The sequence below is a fragment of the Camelus bactrianus genome, chromosome 10, assembly GCF_048773025.1.
Source record: "Camelus bactrianus isolate YW-2024 breed Bactrian camel chromosome 10, ASM4877302v1, whole genome shotgun sequence".
Taxonomy (NCBI): domain Eukaryota; kingdom Metazoa; phylum Chordata; class Mammalia; order Artiodactyla; family Camelidae; genus Camelus; species Camelus bactrianus.
In genome coordinates, this window is record NC_133548.1 from 8,285,798 (window position 1) to 8,292,163 (window position 6,366).

The following is a 6,366-nucleotide window of genomic DNA, read 5'->3' on the forward strand; positions in this document are numbered from 1 at the left end:
ACTTTGAATGACACTATTCAGGTCCATCCAGATTGATGCAAATGGCATTATTTTATTCTTTTTTATGACTGAGTAGTGTTCCATTGTATTTATGTACCACATCTTCTTTATCCAGTCATCTGTTGATGGACATTTGGGTTGTTTCCATGTCTTAGCTATCATAAACAGTGCTGCTATGAACATTGGGGTACACGTGTCATTTTGAATTTTATTTTTCTCTGGATATATGCCCAGGAGTGGGATTGCTGGGTCACATGGTAAGTCCATTTTCAGATTTTTAAGGAACATCCATACTGTCCTCCATAGTGGTTGCAGAGGTTGACATTCCCACCAACAGTGTAGGAGGAGGGTTTCCTTTTCTCCACACCCTCTCCAGCATCTATCCTTTGTAGACTTTTCAATGATGGCCATTCTGCTGGTTTGAAGTAATACCTCTTTGCAGTTTTGATCTGCATTTCTCTGACAATTAGCGATGCTAAGCATTTTTTCATGTGCATATTGGCCATTTGTGTGTCTTCATTGAAGAATTGCTTCTTTAGGTATTCTGCCCATTTTTGGATTGGGTTGCTTGCTTCTTTGATATTAAGGTGTATGAGCTGTTTGTTTATTTTGGAAGTTAGTCCCCTGTCAGTCACATCCTTTGCAAATATTTTCTTCCTTTCTGTAAGTTGTCTTTTCATTTTGTTGATGGTATCCTTAGCTGTGCAAAAGCTTTTAAGTTTAGTTAGATCCCATTTATTTATTTTTGTTTTTAATTCCAATACTCCAGGAGCTGGTTCAAAAAATATATTGCTGTAATGTATGTCCACAAGTGTTCTGCCTATGTTTTCCTCTAGGGATCTTATAGTATCTAGTTTTACATTTAGCTCTTTAATCTATTTTGAGTTTATTTTTGTACATGGTGTTAGGGAATGTTCTAATTTCAGTCTTTTACAGGTAGCTATCCAGTTTTCCCAGCAGCACTTATTGAAGAGACTGTCTTTTCTCCATTGTATATTCTTGCCTCCTTTGTCATAGATTAATTGAACATACGTGTGTGGGTTTATTTCTGGACCTTCTCTCCTATTCCTAGATTTATGTGTCTGTTTTTGTGTCAGTACCATACTGTTTTGATTATTGTATTTTTGTAGTATAGTCTGAGTCAAGGACCATGATTCCTCCAGCTCCATTCTTCTTTTTCAAGATTATTTTGGATATTCGAGGATTTTTGTGTTTCCATACAAATTTTAACATTTTTTGTTTCAGCTCTGTGAGGAATGTCATTGGTAACTTGATAAGGATTGCATTGAATCTGTAAATTGCCTTGGGCACTATGGCCATCTTAACAATACTGATTCTTCCAATCCAAGAACACGGTATATCCCTCCATCTGTCCATGTCGTCTTCAATTTCCTTCATCACTGTCTTATAGTTGTTAGCATACAGGTCTTTTGCCTCTTGGGTAGGTTTATTCCCAGGTATTTTATTCTCTTTGGCATGATAGTAAATGGTATCATTTCCTTAATTTCCTTTCTACTATTTCATTTTTAGTGTATAGAAATGCAACTGATCTCTGTATATTAATTTTGTATCCTCCAACTTTACCATATTCATTGATGAGTTCTAGTAGTTTTCTGGTTGCTTCTTTAGGGTTTTCCATGTATAGTATCATATCATCTGCAAACAGTAACAGTTTTACATCTTCATTTCCAATTTGGATTCCTTTCATTTCTTTTCCTTCTCTGAATGCTATAGCTAAGACTTCCAAAACTATGTTGAATAAAAGTGGTGACATTTTTGTCTTGTTCCTGATCTTAGAGGGAATGCTTTCAGCTGTTTCCCGTTAAGTATGATGTTAGCTGTAGGTTTGTCATATATGGCCTTTATTATGTTGAGCTATGTTCCATCTATGCCCACTTTCTGGAGAGTTTTGATCATAAGTGGTGTTGAATTTTATCAAAAGCTTTTTCTGCATCTATTGAGAGTATCATATGGTTTTTATTCTTCAGTTTGTTTATGTGGTGTATCACATTGATTGATTTGCGTATATTGAAAACTTCCTGCATCCCTGGGACAAATCTGACTTGATCATGGTGTATGATCCTTTTAATGCATTATTGGAGTCAATTTGCTAATATTTTGTTGAGGATTTTTGCATCTATATTCATAAGCGATATTGGCCTATAATTTTCTTTTTTTTTTTTTTTTTTTGCCATATCCTTGTCTGGTTTTGATATCAGGGTGATTATGGCCTCATAGAATGAGTTTGGAAGTGTTCCTTCCACTGCAATTTTCTGGAATAGTTTCAGAAGGATAGGTGTTAACTCTTCTTCAAATGTTTGGTTGAATTCACCTGTGAAGCCATCTGGTCCTGGACTTTTGTTTGTTGGGAGCTTTTTAATTACTGATTCAATTACAGCACTGGTAATTGGTCTATTCATATTGTATATGTCTTCTTGGCTTAGTCTTGGCATATTGTACCTTTCTAAGAAATTGTCCATTTCTTCTGCGTTGTCATTTCTGTTAGTATATAGTTGCTCATAGTATCCTCTTACGATCCCTTGTATTTCTGTGGTGTCAGTTGTAACTTCTTTTTCATTTTTGATTTTGTTAATTTGAGCCGTCTCCCTTTTTTTCTTGATGAGTCTGACTAAAGGCTTATCAATTTTGTTTATCTTTTCTAAGAACCAGCTTTTAGTTTCATTGATCTTTTCTATTGTTTTTTTAGTCTGTATTTCATTTATTTCTGCTCTAATCTTTATGATTTCTTTTCTTCTACTAACTTTAGGGTGTGTTTGTTCTTCTTTCTCCAGCTGCTTAAGGCGTAAGTTTAGGTTGTTTACTTGAGATTTTTCTTATTTCCTGAGGTATACTTGTGTCGCTATAAAATTCCCTGTGAGAACTGCTTTAGCTGCATCCCAGAAGTTTTGGATTGTTGTGTTTTCATTTGTCTCAAAGTATTTTTTGATTTCCACTTTGATTTCTTCCATGATCCACTGGTTGTGTAGTAGCAAAATTGTTAGCCTCCAAGTGTCTGCAGTTTTTGCAGTTTTTTTCCTTGTAGTTGATTACTAACCTAATAGCATTGTGGTCTGAAAGGGTGCTTGGTACAATTTCAATTTTCTTAAATTTGCTGAGGCTAGCTTTGCGGCCAGCATGTGGTCGATTCTGGAGATTGTTCCATGTGCACCTGAGAAGAATGTGTACTCTGTTGTTTTGGGGTGGAATGCTCTATAGATATCAATTAGGTCCATCTGGTCTAATAAGTTATTTAGGGCCTGTATTTCCTTATTGATTTTCTGTCTGGATGATCTGTCCATTGGTGTAAGTGGGGTGTTAAGATTCCCCCAATATTATTGTGTAATTGTCAATTTCTCCTTTTATGTCTGTTAAAAGTTGTATATATTGAGGTGCTCCTATGTTGGGTGCATATATATTTACAATTGTTATATCCTCTTCTTGGATTGGTCCCTTAAGCATTATGTAGTACCTTTCTTTGTCTCTTGTAACAGTCTTTATTTTAAAATCTATTTTGTCTGATATAAGTATTGCTACTCCAGCTTTCTTCTGGTTTCTGTTTGCATGGAATATCTTTTTCTGTCCCCTTACTTTCCATCTGCATCTGTCTCTAGCTCTGAAGTAGGTCTCTTGTAGGCAGCATATATATGGGTCTTGTTTTTGTATCCATTCAGACAGTCTGTATCTTTTGGTTGGAGCATTTAATCCATTTACATTTAAGGTAATTATTGATAGGTGTGTTCTTACTACCATTTTGTTAATTGTTTTGAGTTTGTTCTTGTAGGGCTTTTTTCTCCCTTCTCTTTCTTCTTTTTGTTCTATTTTCTTGTACTTTGATGACTAGAGAAGTTCCTTTAATATTTCTTGTAAAGCTGGTTTGGAGGTGCTGAATTCTTTTAGCTTTTATTTATCTGTAAAACTTTTCATTTCTCCATCAAGTATAAATGATAGCCTTGCTGGATAAAGTATTCTTGGCTGTAGGTTTTCCCTTTCAGCACTTTAAATATATCATGCTACTCCATTCTGGCCTGAAAGGTTTCTGCTGAAAAATCAGCTGTTAACCTTATGGGAGCTCCCTTGTATGTTATTTGTTGCTTTTAGCTTGCTGATTTTAATATTCTCTCTTTATTCTTAATTTTTGTGAATTTAATTAGTATGTGCCTTGGGTGTATTCCTCTTTTGGTTGATCCTGTGTGGGACTCGCTGAGCTTCCTGGACTTAGGTGAGTGTTTCCTTCCCCAAGTTAGGGAAGTTCTCAGTTAGTATCTCTTTAAAAATTTTCTGAGGTCCTTTCTCCCCTTCTTCGTTTTCTGGGACCCCTATAATGTGAATATTAGTGGCTTCATATTGTCCTGGAGTTCTCTTAAATTATCCCCATTTGTTTTCATTCTTTTTTCTTTTTCTGTTCTGCAATGGTGATTTCCACTGTTCTGTCTTCTAGCTCACTAATCCATTCTGCCTCATTTAGTGTATTTTTGGTTCCTTCTAATGTGTTATTCATTTCAATAATTTTATTCTTCAGCTCTGTTTGGGTATTCTTTATATTTTTCAGCTCTTTGCTAAAAACATCACTCTGTACATCTATACTCCTCTTGAGTTCTCTGAACATCTTCACCATCATCATTTTAAACTCTTTCTTGGATAAATTGCCTATTTCCTCATCACTTATTTCTTCTGTGATTTTATCTTGTGTCTTGTCCTGGAGGACATTCCTCTGCAGCCTCGTTTTATCTGTCTTTCTCTTTGTTTTTAAATGGGCTAGTTATGATTCTCGAACTTGGAGAAGTGGCTCTCTGTGGGAAATGTCCTATGTGTCCCAATAGTACACTCCTCTCTTGTCACCCAAGGGGCAGGGTTGGGCTGGTCCAGTGTAGAGTCTGGCCTGTGTTTGTGGATTCCTTCCACGGGCTTGGGGCTATTGTTTTCTTATTTCTGGTATCTGCCCCCTGGTGGATGAGGCTGGGCTAGAGGCTTATGTGGCTTTCCTGGCAGGAGCAGTTGGTGTCTGCCCACTGCTGGGTGAAGCTTGGCCTGAACCTCTGGTGCATAGGGCCCTGCCTAGAGGTGTTTGTGGCTCAGAAAGTGTGCCAATAGGTGAGTCTGTGTTTCCACCCAGTATGTTGTTTGGCCTGAGGGTTCCCAGCCCTTAAGCCTATAGGCTTTTGGGTGGAGCTAGGTCTTGGTGTTATTAATCCAATGAAGATGTCAGCCTCCAGGGAAGCTCTTATAGATAAACACTCCCAGGATGTCTGTCACCAGCTTCTGTGTCCCCTGGGTGATCTGCAGGAGTTCCCTAACTCCCCAGGAGAACTTCCAAAACCAGCAGGCTGGTCTGGCCCAGGTTCCTATGCAGTCACTGTCTCTGCCCCTGGACCTGGTGCACTCAAAATCCCATGTGTGCCTCCCAAGAGAATTAAGTCTCTGTCTCTCCCAGTCATGTGGGGCTCCTGAAGTTAAGCCCCACAGGCCTTCAAAACCAGATGTCCTGGGGTCTCCTCCTCCCACTGCTGGAACTCTGGTCTGGGAAGCCTGAGGTGGAGCTCAGAACTCTCACTCTCATGGGAATGTCTCTGACTTAATTGTTCTTCAGCTTGTGGGTTGCCCACCCAGAGGGTATGGGGCCTGACTATATCATGAGTGCACTCCTCCTACCTTCTTCTTGTGGTTCTGTCTCAATGTTTCCAGTTGAAGTGGATCCTTTTTGCTAGATTCCAGCCTTTTTTTTCAATGGCTGTTCAGAAGTTGGTTGTGGTTTTGTTGTAGTGGCAAAGAGAGGCGAGTTCATGGTCCTACTACTCCACCATCTTGATTCAATCTTCCTTGATATTTTAATTATAACACATTTTGATCTTTATGAATGCCCACTGCAGTGTGCCTTCACACACAATGAGAATTATTACGTCTGCTCTTTTGAAAATGAGAGCTTATATTTCAACTGGCATTTGTCTTAAATTACTATTACATTTGAACAGCTTTTCATATTTTATTAGCCATGACACTTGAAATATAATTTTTAATTTATAGTGATTTCATTAAGTGTATATACAATTTGAAAATTGCTTCTCCTGTTACTTGCCCTTCAATTTTGATATGTTTATAATATCTTAAATTATATATGTTAACTCTTGACAATATGAAGAGAGAACATTGCAAAGAAAATGTAACAATCACTTAAAATTCCACCATTAAAAGATCACCATTTTTATTTCAATGAATGGATTTCCAAAGAGCACGTAATCTTTCTAGTAGCCAGTGATTTATAATGTCAAAGTATCATGTATTAATTATATATATTTTTTTGTCTGGAAAAAAAAAAACAGAAACAACCAATCAATCAAACAATCAGCAAATAAAAAAATAAAAATAAGT